The sequence below is a fragment of the Manis pentadactyla genome, chromosome 14 (assembly GCF_030020395.1).
Source record: "Manis pentadactyla isolate mManPen7 chromosome 14, mManPen7.hap1, whole genome shotgun sequence".
Taxonomy (NCBI): domain Eukaryota; kingdom Metazoa; phylum Chordata; class Mammalia; order Pholidota; family Manidae; genus Manis; species Manis pentadactyla.
Window position 1 is genome coordinate 30,997,260 of NC_080032.1, and position 13,983 is coordinate 31,011,242.

At 49.0% G+C, this 13,983-nt stretch overlaps 1 protein-coding gene across 2 annotated transcripts in view; it reads left to right on the forward strand.

Annotated features, from left to right (window-relative positions):
• Positions 1-3,082: 3,082 nt before the first annotated feature.
• Positions 3,083-13,983, forward strand: part of SCN11A (sodium voltage-gated channel alpha subunit 11) — a 110,891-nt gene continuing 99,990 nt past the window's right edge. Inside the window, exon 1 of one of the 2 annotated variants that reach the window (XM_057491494.1) lies at positions 3,083-3,415. The gene's annotated coding sequence lies outside the window, so the exon portion shown is untranslated. The remainder of the gene's footprint in view (positions 3,416-13,983) is intronic. The other variant, XM_057491495.1, reaches the window with a different exon arrangement.

Consider the following 13,983-nt stretch of genomic DNA (forward strand, 5'->3'; position numbering starts at 1 on the left):
TTGACATAAGAAGTCTTGTTACAGGTATGAAGGCAAAGTCTGACTGGGATGGGTTTCAGAGAGAACAGATGGAAAAGAATTGGACACAGTAAGAAGAGGCAACCCTTTAAGGAGGCTTGCTGCAAAGGAGAGTAGAAAATTGGGGGAAAACTTGTCTGGAAAAGTGAAATCAGAAAGGTTTTTGTTTTTTAATGTGAGGAAATTATCAGCATGTTTGTAGGCTGGTAAGAATGATTCATTAAAGAGGGAAATATTTTTGATGCAGCAGAAAGGAGAAATGATGACACTATGCTTCTAAATCTGTGGGGGGATGAGACAGGTGCACAAGTGGAGCAGCTGGCTTCAGGCAGGATCGTGGAGATCTAACCAGATTAACAGGGGCTGTGTTGGTTAGTTTTTGCAGCATACCAACCACCCGAAAACTTAACGCCTTTGCAGGTAGGACGTGGTTCCTCTGGTCTAGCTTGGCTTGACTGAGCTTCCCAGGTTTGCTGTGCTCTGTTAGTGTGCTGGCTGGATGTTGGATGATTCAGACCTTCTGTCTGTCTATTTGGCACCCATGTGTCACTCCTACACCTGGCCATTATCTGGCTGTCCACTAAGGTACCTCTGTTGTTTTCCACATGGCCTCTTATCTGCTGAGAGGCTAGTTCACATGGTGGTCTCAGATTTCTGAGCTCAGCCAGGGGAGACAAGCTCCAGCATGCAAATATTTCTCAAAGCCTCTGTTCGTATCACATTTACTGATCTCCCTTATGGCTAAAGCAGGTCACATGGCCAAGTTCAGATTCAAGAGTTAGGTTAAATAGATTCCACCTCCTGATGGAAGAGCCTGCATAATTACATTGCAGTAGATTCAGGGAGGGAGAGAAATTGTGGCCATGTTTACAGTTTGCTACAGAAGGGAAGGCAGTGGATATGGAAGAAGATGCTAATAGGTAGGTGGGTGCAATTGGGAAATTCTGGGAAATTCTGTTCTGACTGCTGCAGTTTTCTCAAAGGTAAGGGCTCAGGTTCCAAGCCCACACCAGGCTGATGTTGATTTATTCATTTACAATGAATATCAAAACTGGTTAGAGAACTGAGTGCTCATAGTAGTTTTCTAGAGTCCTCTTTGAGGAAAATATTTCCTAGAAGCCACCTAACAATAGAGGCTGGAATTCTTGTAAAGGGGGCCAATTGATAATGGATGTCTGATGCCAAGACAGCAAAGACATACCCATCCTTGAAAAGGAGACTTTCCAAGCTGATAGAAATATCTAGAAATACCCCACCTCCTAGGCACCCTACTCTGGATGTGCCACGTGGGTGCCACTGGACTCTGCTTTTGACTGTATTCTCTCTGTGGACCAGCCCCTTTATCCACCTATTCTCTCCTGCATGTTATCAGTGAGAGTGCAGAGGACTTGTGTCCTTGCTGTGGTCCTGGGATGCATTTTGGTTTTTCAGATATGTTTCATCCCAACCTTTACCTGTTGATCCTACTAGTTTAACTACTAGTATTCTGACAGGTACTTACACTTGGGTTTTTCTTTCTTTGAAGATATAGATTTTTTCAGACTTCTGTTTCTTCTGGAATGTACACTGCCGCCCTATAATTTTATGAAATCTCAGTCAGTGACCAGAAGCTTCTATTGGCCTGGCTTTATGATCAAAGAATGATTTGTTTCTTGTAGTAACATTACTCTCTCTTTTGCTTGGTATGAAAGTATTTGGTTGGAAACTAATAATTTTAGAGGGTAGAAAAGGAGGCAAGGTCAGTTTTGTGTACTAGATGTTTATGTAGCCCTCACACCCCTCCAAATTAGTGTCTGAAGCCCTAATCGCCCATGTGATGGTATAGGAGGTGGGCCTTTGGGAGCTAACTAGGTTTTGATATGAATTAGTGCCCTCATGAGAGACCAGAGCATGTCCTCTCTCTCTCCACCATGTGAGGACACGATGAGAAGGCAGCCAGCCATCTGCAAACCAGGAAGAGGACCCTCACCAGACACTGGATCTGCTGCACCTGGATTTTGGACTTCCAGCCTCCAGAACTGTGAGAAGTGAATGGCTGTTGTTTAAGCCCCTGGTCTGTGGAATTTGCTATAGCAGCTTGAGCTGACTGAGACAGTGGGCATACCTTTGCTACACCAAATGTGGTGTGACTTGGCTGAGGAAGCTTGGTTCAGTTCCTCTAGATGGCGTTTGAGGTGCACTTCCAGTGGGGCTCCATGCTTGCTGATTCTCCCCGCCTCAATCCTGGATTCTTTAATGAGTAAGACTCCCAGGAGAGCCCCAGTGTCTTGCCAATGGGTTTTAGCCCCCAAGAAGTTCACTATGGATTCAGTGTGACCAAAGAAATGACAGTAGAATGTTTCTTTGGGGTGAAAGCATTTATTACCCAGCTTGTTCTCCGGTGGTAGGTTGAGCACTAGCGTCTCTGCCTCCCCCCAGAGCACTGGGCCGAGCTCTTAATATAGCGCAATAATAGCTTATTGCCTACCGGTGTGGAAGCAGTAGCCTAGCAACAGGCCAGTTACATCATCAGGTGGTTTAAGTTCAGTGAGGATCCTGGCCATAGGAACCCCAACTTACCCACACCCACGTCTGGTCAGAAAGTTCAGAAAAGTTCCTGCTACTTCAGTAAGATTCCTGAGCACTTTGGCCAGTCGTGGGTGTTCTGGGGCAGGGAAGGGGCTTGGAAAGTGGGGTTTCTCCTTGCCACCCATTCTCTAGGGCTGGGTGCCCTGTGCTGAGTGGCTGAGTGCTGCCCTGATAGGGTTGCTGTAGGGATTAAGTGAGAGTAACGGTGGGAGAGTTCTGGCATGCCGTGGTGACTCAGGCAGAAGGAGAAGTGGCTCCTCCTGTTGCTGATACATGATATGTTCATATAATATGCATGACATGTAAAGGGAGGTTGGCTTTCAAGAGGGGAACATGAATCAGCCAGAAGGATGCGTGCTGTGAAGACAGATAGTAGAAGTTAGCAGTTATATTTAGTAAAACTATAAGCCTAGGGAGAGCACTGTGCATCTGTGTTTCTAGGCATGAAAGCACAGAACGTGCTGGAGGAGGGCTAAGCTTTAGCTGCACAGATGGTTCAGTTGCAGCCAGTCCTGCACAGGTTGAAATCTGGGTCTTCACTCTGTAACTTACCATGATGGATCCATTTATAAGGCCTTCACTGAAAGGCTGCATGGATAGAGGATGTGCAGAATGCAAAGGACGTGTTGGACTTTGTTCTTGTGCTTGACGATTTTGCGGAGAGAGAACTGTGAAACAACTGGACATTATTTGCAATCTAAACCACAGACCACATATTCGGCTGTTCACAGGAGCTGGCAGGTGGTGAAGCTGAGGAAGCACATCTGTTGTAAGAAAGGCCATTGCATACAACTGCATAGGCGTGATATAAGGAACGTTTGGCTTTACTGTGAGTTATAGGGGATGGTAAAAACAGAGGCAGACTGAGGATATGTCCTGTGGAAGGGGGTGGCAGCCTCAGCTTGGCTTCCAAGCTGCCAGGTGAATGCGAGCTGATAATGGCCAGATCTTCTGGGATGGCCAAAAGAAGCAAGAAATCCAGGTGTTTATATGCAATTTCTCAATTTGTGCAAGTTTTCAATTACTTATTAAGAATTGCAAAATGTGGATCTGCAGCTGTCTTTATGACCTCTGCAAATGTGGTGGTGAGTGGAAAGCTGGGGAAACAGAGAGGAGAGAGGGTGTGGGTGATCCTGGCTGCTCTGCTTCCCCCTCTTGACACCTGTTTCCCTTAGGGGGATGGTAGGGACATGGGGAAGAGAATCATTTGTGTGTTCCTATTTTACAAAACAATACTGAATTGTAAATGCAACAAAGGCAAAATTGTCCAACATTTGGAGAGTACACACTAAAAGTAAGAGCTTTCCTCCCTTCTCTGCACTCCCCTCATTTCCATCTCTAAGAGGGAGTCACTGATAACACCTTGTGTGTGTATCACACCAGAAATTTTCTAAGCATATGAAACATAGATTGATTTCTTTTTTCCTCTGGTTGTTGGAGGAAAGATGCGGTTGGCCATTGAATGGAGCAGAGCCCCACCTCTGTGCCTCTGTGTCTGCCATGTCTCCTGCTGGAAGGCCTTACCTTCTCTCACTTCTTTGCATCAGTGCCTCAAAAGGCAGCACAGTGTTTTTGTGAAGGGGACAGACCCTGTGCCAGACTTTCTGGCTCCATGTTCTGGGCTCTGATTCTAGCTGAGTTTCTTAACCTTTTCATGTCATGATTTTCTCACCTGTAAAGTAAAATCTGTCTCAGATGGTTGTTATGAGGCATGAATAAATACTTTAAAGGGCTTGGGGTAGGATCTGACACAAAGCAAGTGTTATAAAAGTGTTTACTGTTACATTGTTCGCACAGACCCAGCACTTGTTTTCTTTCTACCAGGAAACCTTCCTCAGCTGTCCCTAACTCATGCTCCTCTCTCCTCCTCCTATGTGCCTCTTTTAGTGTAATAATGCCACCTAATTGGCACCTGATTATATTAGCTCCTGTTGTTTCGACAGCTGACACAAGTGCATGTGTGTTGCTGACCTGTGGGAGGCAGGTGCCACACCTCTCACTTCCTGGTGTCTGAGGAGGCGTTGCAGGATCAGAGCTGGGGAGGGATGCAGGCAGAGGGTCCCAGAGGTCAGTGATGCTGCTGGGAGCCTGGGACCCAGCTGCTCCTTCCCTCCGGTGCCTGTTGGAGAGGAAAATCGAGTGTTTCCTTTGCTTTGAGCTGCTCTTGATAGTCCCCAGAAGGCGCCTTGCCAGAAATTTAGAGCAAACAGTTTTGGAAACCTTTTGCTAGCATCAGGGCCCTAAGGACAATGATGTTCAGCACTCTCCCCTCTCCAGGGAGCCTCTGAGGTTATCTCAGTAAAACTTTAATGCCTGGAAGTCAATTAGAGTGGAGAATTCTGTAATCAAAGTGGCAATGCTTTTATTGAAAAGGTGCAAACTGGAAGGGAAGTATGGCAGCTGTGTGAGGCTCGCAAAGCTAATGACTTGGGCTGCAGAAGGTTTGACAGAGTTAGGCTTATGTACCAGGCACCAGGGCAAGGGCAGGCTGTGGGGTGGGCCAGAGAGAACAGACGGGAGGGGGCCTTAGTAATTCTCTGTGGGGCGCTGCTCAGTTCCCAGAGCAGGTTCACACCTTCACGTTCCTGGCAGGTCCATGAGAGAGTTACTCCCATCTCCCATTTCATGGAGTTCAGAGAGGGTAATAGGGCACCAGAGTTGAAACCCTGACTTGCCATTTCTTTTCGGAAAGCAGGCCTGTTGGAGTGAGGAGCGTGATGGAGGGGAAACCCTGCTTTCTCTAAGCACACCCTCCAAAAGCAGCACCTCCTATGGCACCTCCTAAGGGGGTTCTGAAACTGTTAGAGGAAGTCACGGGAGATTTATGACTTAAACATCAGTGGACCGAAGCACAGGCTGTATGTGTCTGTTCCAGTTTCTTCTGCATAACAAACCACCCAAACCGATTGTCTTCCAACACCATCTTGTCTTTGTGGATTGTGTGGGTCAGGAATTCAGGCAGGGCAACAATGAGATGGCTTTCTACTCTGTCATGGCTGGGGCCTCAGCTGGGAAGACTTTTAGGCAGGGGTTGGTGGGGGGGTCACTTGGCAGCTGGAGCCACAGTCTTCTATGGGCCCAGTGGCTGGATGTCCAGGATTGCTGTCACATGGCTGACAGTTGATGGGGACTGTCAGCTGCGAGCTTAGCAGCTGGGACTGTTGATGAGAGCACCACATGTGGCCTCTTAGGTGTGGTAGCCGCAGGGTATCAGGTGCTCTTACATGGACTCTGGCTGTCCCCATTGAGTGTCCCAAGAGAACCAGGCAGACCTTTTTAGACCTAGTGTCCCTCCACCCCACTCTTTCAGAGCAGTCACAGCCTGCTAAGACTCAAGGGATGGAGACAGACCCCCACCTCTATATAGCAGCAAAGAGCATGCAGCCATTGTTTAAAAGCACCATACTGTCATTCCTTTATGACCCCACTAACCCCTAACTACTTTAGGATCTGTAGTTGGAGTCAGCAGGTGCTGGAATCCTGCCTTGGCTCTGCCACTAACTAGCTGTGTGACCTTGGACAAGTATCTCACCCATCCAAATTTCTATTTTCTTTATTTATAAAATCACTTATTATAAAATAAACTTTTAGATATATTGTCATTTATAAAGTATCTTTAAAATGTAGCCCTCCTTTAAAGCTCCAAACGGGATCATTAGGAAGGTTTAGAATATTCCCAAGTTGCAGACAGAGCTCTCATGCTGGGCAAGGGCTTTGTGACAATGGGGGAGAAAGAGGAGAGGGCCTTGAGAACTATGGTGGGGAGATGCACAGGCTGGATGGAGGAAGAGGCATGTGTGAGGACCCCCTGAGGCAGCAGGAGGCTGGAAGGTGATAAAGGAACGCAGGTGTGGGCTGCAGGCTCACCGCTGCTACCCAAAACAGGAAGAGAATTCTAAGGAAGATGTGTGGTCCAGAACATCCATGATGGGCCACAGGCTAAGTACCTGGCCAGGGAGGTGGGAAGATGAAATTGCCTAGGCTCAGAGAGCAGAGAGACAGTAAGTAGAGGGAAGAAGAGTATTCCTTTTTCCAGTCTGGTGGGGCTCTGCCCAGGGCTGGAGGAGCATGGGGAGACTGAATGGATGCATGTCAATGGCAGTTGTCTAACCTGATGTTTGGGGAGGAACAGGTAGGTGCGGCTGGTTTTATAAGTGTGCAACCTGTGCAGGTACACAGCCTGTGCTTGGGGGGCCTTGTGCTTGTTTTAATGCTCTGCTGTCACCATTTTGAAATTGTTAGTCATTTCTGAACAAGGGGTCTTCATGTCCTATTTGCCTTGGGCACAACAAATTGCATCCTGCAGGCAGGGCAGCTGGCCTGTAGCCTCCAGGCTTTGCCCTGAGGCTCGGCAGCAGGAGATGGGCCCAGATCCCTCAAGGGAAGACAGAGTCCGGTTACTACTGCTAGCTCCAGCGGGTGGGCCTGAGGAAGGCAGGTAGGAGATTCCCCCACCAGAGAGGCCAGAGCTGGGGGCCATGGCCCTTTGTTAAGAGAACTACCCCCTCAGGGCAGGGCCTGGGCTCCCCAGAGAGCAGACCAGGTCTTCTCCCTTTTAAGGTCAGACTCAGGAAGTCTGATGAATGGTGTTCACTGAAGTGCCAGCACCCAGCATAGGCTGGATAGGTTCAACGCACTGGCTTTCTCTGGGTGAAGCTGCTGCCTCCAGGCCACATGTGTGCCAGCTGCCTCCCTTCTGTTTAGCAGCTCTCAGCGGGCGACTCCAGGTCTCAGTGTCTTGGGGGGATTGATACCTTCCTCAGACTGACCCACACTCGTGGGGAGTGTCTGTGGGGGTCCAGGCCTTGGGAGAGACCCCATCATCTGTGGAAGAAGCCATAATCTAGGAATATGGGTCCCAGGCATGCTGTTGACCTTAGGGGCTGTGATGCCTGTAAAATGGGAGGGGTGTGCCGTGTGCAGGCATGTGTGTGTATATGTATTTGAGTGTACGTGCACATGTATGTATGTAAGGGGGAGGGAAATGCTTGCACTTTTTAAAAACACTTTTAATTGAAGTATAGTTTATACACTGTTACATTGGCTCATGTGTACAACACAGTGATTGGACAGTTGTGTACATTAGGAAATACCCCACATGCTACAGTCGACAGCCGTCACCATACAGAGTGACTATAATACTATTGACTGTATACCCTATGCAGCACTTCCATCCCTTCACCTATTTCACCCCCCACCCCCAACTGGTAACCAACTGTCTTCTCTCTGTGTTTGTGAATATTTCTGTTCTGTTTGTTTCATTTTTCAGATTCCACATATAAGTGCAATCATATGATTTTGCCTTACTCTATCTGACTTTTCTCACTAAGAAATGCTTATACCTTAACAGTGACCAGTAACCTCAGTGACTGTAGCTCAGGTCTTCTCTCCCTTCTGTTGGTTACCTCCCCATATCACCAGTCACTAACCCTGGTGGGCCCTTGGTAAGTTCTGAACCCTAAGTGGGAATATAGGAGGATTTTGACAGAACAGAGACAGGGTGTGTCCTGCCCCACTGAAGTCCATCCCATAGGCCTGCAGTTACTCCCTTTGACCTGCATCCATCTCTCAGAACCTGACCGTCCTGCTCCAGGCCCCACCAGTTATCCAGGGCCTGTCTGATACACCTGCTGGCTCTGATGCACAGCCTCTGGCATCTCTGTGGGCAGTGTGGGACCAGCCTCTTGTGACGTTGCCCTGTCGCACCCACTCTCACTGAACCGGGCTGGCCTGTGGGGATGGCAGCATGACTTCTGAGGGGAGGTCCTAGAGGCAGATGCCCATTGTGAGGGTGCTCAAGTGGACTGTAGAAAGGTCCAGGTGGTGAGGGATGGAAGCTGCCCACCACCAGCCAGCCAAGCCTCCAGCCTTTGTGCCAGCCCCTGCAAAGTGGGCCCTGCAGCACCAGCCTAGCCTCCAGATGATGCAGCCTCACAAGAGACTGAGCCAGAAGCACCCAGCTAAGATGCTCCTGCATTCTTGACCCACAGAGGCTGTGGGATAAAGCAGTTCACTGTCATTTTAAGCCATTACATTTTATGGTCATTTCTTATGGTGCAGGAGACTGATGCAGACTGTGAATGGCAGGTCTCTTCCCACAGTTCACACCAGCCCAGCAAACTGCTCTGTAGTTCAGGCCAGAATCCAGGAGTGCACTCTGATTCTTCTCCTACCTGCTGCCCCACTTCAGCAAGTTTTAAAGGCAGATTTTCCTTAAAAATGTATCACAAATCTGTCTGCCCTTTTCCATGTCCACTGCCATAACTTGTACCCCAGCCACAGTCACCTCTTTCTGGACTCCTGAAAGTGAGTCCTCGCTGGTCTTCCTCTGTCTACACTTGTCTTCCACAGCCAGTTCTCAACACAGATAGCCAGAAAGATATCTTTTAAAAATCAGAATACGTCATTCCTCTGTTAAGCCCCTTAGAGGCTTATGCCACATCTTACACCCGGACCCTCACTGCAGCCTTGACACTCCATGATGGGCTTCTGCCTGTCTCTGCCCCAACCTCCTGCAGCTAGAGCCACACTGGCCGCCTTGCTGCTCCTTGACTATGTTCCCGCCTCACGGACTTTGCTTTGCTGTACTGTCCTACAATGCCCCTCCCTAACCTGTCCAGCCCTTTCCTGAAGGCCCCACACTGTGTTGAAGCTTCAGCACCCATTTCACCTCCTTGGAAAGGCCTTCCTTGGCAGCTCAAGATGAACAACTCCCTTCACTGTCTACTCCCTTGTCCTCACCACTGGAGCACCATATTGGATCTAGGGTTCTTGGGTTGCAAGCAACAGAAACCAACTTTTTCCTATTAACTAAAATATCAACTGTGGGAAGACAGAAGTTGCTGGTCTAGTTGAAGGCAGCGCTGAAGAGCAGAAGAGACAGATGTCATGCAGCTCTGAACACACTGGGCTCAGTTGAACAGAGTGCATGCCCCAGTGGAGGGGCCTCAGGTGAAGAATGAGAGAACCCATCTTGGGGAATGTGGTCTAAGAGTGCTTAGTGGAAAGGGCCTGCTAGTCACAGAGCAAGACTGCTCTGGGATCCCTCGTAGGGCCTGGCAGGTGGCGGCAGGCAGAGAGCTTGGAGAAGATGACTGGTGTAGATGCCTTCCTAAGGCAGTTGGCCTAAAAAGAACTGGAAATGTGATCAGTAGAACTTCATTTACCACATTCTCCTGGGGACAGATCAGTGAACTGGTCATTATGTTCACCAGAGGCCCATTTAGAACATCTGGAAAAGCACACAGAACTGAGGGGTTGGTGATGTGTACATTTATCTCTAAGAATTTCCAACTTCCTGGTGAGTGAAAGAGTGAAACCCAACATAAGCAAGCTTACCCAGAGGGGATTTTGCTTTTTGTCTTTTAAATGGAGGTAGATCATTCTTTCATGAGAGCACTGTCTGTCATGATGGGCACAGGGCCAGGACCAGAAACTTTAGAACCCTTGCAACCCAAAGCAGTTCTTACTGTTCCTCTGCCTCCCTGTGAAGTAGGGACTACTGTTAACTTACAGATGAGGAAAGCAAGGCTCAGAGAGGTTAGAGTCACACTTGATCTTGTTTCTAGGATGGGAGGGTTCTTGTTTGTCCTGGCACAGTCCCTGCGAGTTCAGGATTCCCTTGTTTATTCCTTTCCCATTCAAACGAGGCTTGAGCTCCTGGCAGGGAAGGCCCATGTCCACTGAAGCCCCTCTTTCCAGGACAGAGAACTGCTCTTGTTCTGTCCCCAGTGCTCCTTCTTCCTGGGGGTCCTCGGATTGGGAAGGCTAGTGTCCTGTGCCCTTTGTCTGAGGATTGAATATTGATGGGTGGCCCCACCCTGGGCAGGGTGACATAGGACAAAGAGTACCAACTCTGGGGTGGAGGAGGAGTCACTGGGACCAGCTAATCCTGAGATTACAAACCTGCAAGAATCACTGTGGTACCATAAACAAAATAAGCAGGACAATGGGAGGGTGGTTGTGGATGTGGCCAAAGTCTCCTCTGAAACAGCATGGCTCCTGCTCAGTTCAGCTGTTCTGCCTCATGAGATTGTTGTGACAATTAAATGAAGTAATGCACATAAAGTGCTTGGAACATGTATCAGGCATGTGGAGGGTGCACTCATTAAGTATTAGCTGCTGCTAGTATTATCCTTACAGATGAGGAAACCGAGTCTGAGAGCAGGTCCCGCAGGATCAGTCAGTGTCAGGCGTTATGTGGCAGCCTGAACTCCTGACCCTGGTGGGCTCTCGGTTCCCTTCCTCTCCTTTCCTGAGTCATCAGCTAGCTTTGCTGTGTGGCATGACACGTGTTAATGACCACATAATGCTTTGCTATTGTATCTTTCATGCAGTATTTCTGCCAATTCCTCCTTTCAGAGAATCTCCTTCCCTTAATAAATGGAACCTTTAAGTGTGTCCAGTAGAACGAAGTGCAGTGGTTTCATCTCCCTGTAGGTCGCACAGGAGTAGTGCTTTATGGCAGTCCCTCACCCCCTGTTTTATTAGCTCAGTGGGGCTGTATTCTGTAAGCTCAGGCTTTCTCATTTAAATTGGGGGCTCACCTATTGTCTACCCAGGGCCCATTAAAAACCATTAAGAGAAATGGTGCCTTAGTAGGATAATCTGTACACTTTGCTGGGAGCAAAGCTCATTTCCTTTTGCTCTGTGAAAATGCCTTTTACGCTTATTAAAAGTTCCAGGAATTCTGCATTCTGAGTTGGTCCAGGGATGGTCCCAACAGAGCAGGCAGTGGGGCTCCCATTCACTTCTGAGCACACGGCTGTTTGGCCCTCACAGCTCCAGCCAGGGCCTGTGCTGGCCGGTCCCTACTCTGTCTCACTGGTTCCCAGGGTCTGAGTTAATGCCATCTCACCTTTCACCTCCTGTCAGGTTCACCTGCTTACCTGCAAATCCAAGGTGCAAGGGGCCACTCCCTATGCCTTGCGCTCTTTGAACTGCAATTCTTCTTGGGTTGCCTGTCACCATCCTCACTCCATGCCCCATCACAGGGCACTATGGCACTTGACCTGCAAAATCTGCCCTAAGTCAGGCGGCATAGATGCCCTTTTCCCAAGACTTTGGATGAGCACACAGACAGAAACAGGACTGATTCCTGAAGACCTCTGGTGGGGCTGGGCCCCGGAGGCCTGGCTTCCTTGGCATTCAGTCCTCTTAGCTCACAGAACTCTGGTTCCTGCCAGCAAACTTCAACCACTTCCCAAGTCTGTTTTTCTAAACTACTTCCTGGAAACAGAATTAAGATTCAAGGGAGGCAGATGCACCTTTGCATGTGTCCACCAGGTGAGGAAGTGCTCCTCCTGGGTGATGAGAATTTCCAGGTGGGAAGCCCAGCTGCAGAGAGGCTGCTGACAGGTGTGATGGGAGGAGGGTTCTGAATGAGGAAGATGGGGCCATGTAAATAAACTGCAACCTTGCAGCTGTGCTGTGCTAATGACATTACAGGCAGGGAGGGTGGACCAAGGGAGACCAAAGACCAACAGCCAGTTTGCCTGGCTGTAGCCAAGGGAGTGCGGCTCTGTGCCTGGCATTCTGGTTGTGTCTTACCCTGGGTTTTAGGCAAACCAGTTCTCCAGCATATCAGAAATTTCTGTGTAAGTTTTGGTTACAAAAACCCAAAGCAGCTACCTGTCTGCAGCTACCTCTTCCCCTTTGGTGTGCTTCAACCCCCAGTGAGTAAATTCTGGTTATTAATCTGGATTCTCTGAAATCCTGGTGCTTGAAGAAGCTGCCCAGGATAGCAGCCACTGCTATTTTGTTGAATAAATGAAATATTTCTGACTCATCAAAGCTGAGGGCAAGATTCTGGGTTTGACCCCATCCATCCGTGAGCTCCTCTCTGCTGGACCTACAGAAACTTGAAAGCCCCCATCCCTTCTGGTCCCAGAGGGACTGAAGCCTGGTTACAGATCCCAGCACCCTCTCCCCCATCACTCCTTGCCCTCCTATCTTCCCAAGAGCCTCCAATCTATAACCTCTTGCGGGTGTGGAGGCGGTGCCTCACTGGTGCCGCAGCGTGGGCCCTTGACCCCATAGGTGACAGGATCTGTGTGCCATGTCTCTGCATGGTTGCCCGGCTTACCCATGGACTTCCCTTCTGGGAAAGAGGTCTTCAAAACCCTCTGCCCCTGGAAGTGAGCCCCTTCTTCAATTGTCTCTGAGTGAAGTGCTCTGTGGTGTTGCCAGGATCCATGCAGAGTAAATGATTCTATTCTTTCAAAGCAAATTTGTCATTTTTTTCCTCAAAGAAAGCAGAAGGAAACCCTTCCACTCAAATCCATGGAGCCCTACTGGAAAGGATGCCCCCTGAGCATTTGGGTAGCTGAGCAGCCTGGGCTGCCTGCTTCTCTGTTTTCTTGGGTGTGGGGACTGGTGCGTTGTCGGCCACACTCTCCTCCTGCTGGGTCCCCATGTGCCGGGTGCTGGTGTGCAGGTCTGGGCTGACTCTCAGGGTGGCCACCAACAGTTTTCTCCTTTGCTGAGCAGAGGCTGAGTGACAAGGTGGGGCCATACTGAGGAGGGCCAAAGGCTTTGTAGGGAACTGGAGTCCATTTTTTTTTAGCTCAGAGGCACCCTGCCTATTTATGCATGTTTGGCTGAGTGGAGAACTGATTAGAGAAGACAAGGACTGGTGGGTCTGTCGTAATGGACCAGATGCCAGAGGACAAGCATGTGAGTCAGAGATTGGCAGTGGAGATGGAGAAACCAAGTCAGAGAGGTTTTGGAGGCATACTGCAGACTTGGCAGAGAAGTGTTTTATGGAGGATGAAGTTTAAAAGGTTCATGGAAGCCCACTTTAAATTTTATTAGTTATGTGTTTACTTTTACATATAGAAGCTCCTTCCTGCTCTAGTCTCATGTGAATGGCATGGCACAGGTCTGCAGAAAGCAGACATGGGTATGGCAGTTCTGGGGAACTCCGAGGGTTCAGAAGACTCTGACTCTCAAAAACTGTGGGCAACATGCCCTGCTCTTCCTCTGAAGTCCCAGGAAGCAGTTCCGGACTCCCAGGAGAGAGCTTGCAGTGTCTCCCGTGCCTCCTCATTAGAGCAGAAGCACAGAAGCTGAGTAGGGACAGAAAAGCCACATCCACAAGAAATTGCAGGACTTCACTACTTTATACCTCAAAAACCCCGGGATCATTCATTCTCCCCTTCTTTCAGCAGATTCTACTGAGTGCCTACAATGCATCAGGCACTGTGTTGATGCTGGAAACTCAATGGTAAGAAAAACCAGGAAGGAGTCATAGGCCTGGCAAAATTCACATCATCTGAGGAAGAAACATGTTGATGAATATAATGATGGAAATCTGTCCTTGGGATAAGTGCTAAGGAAGTGCACAGGGCTCTGAGGTCTGCAGACGAGAACACTGGGCCCAGAAATGGAGGTCTGTGG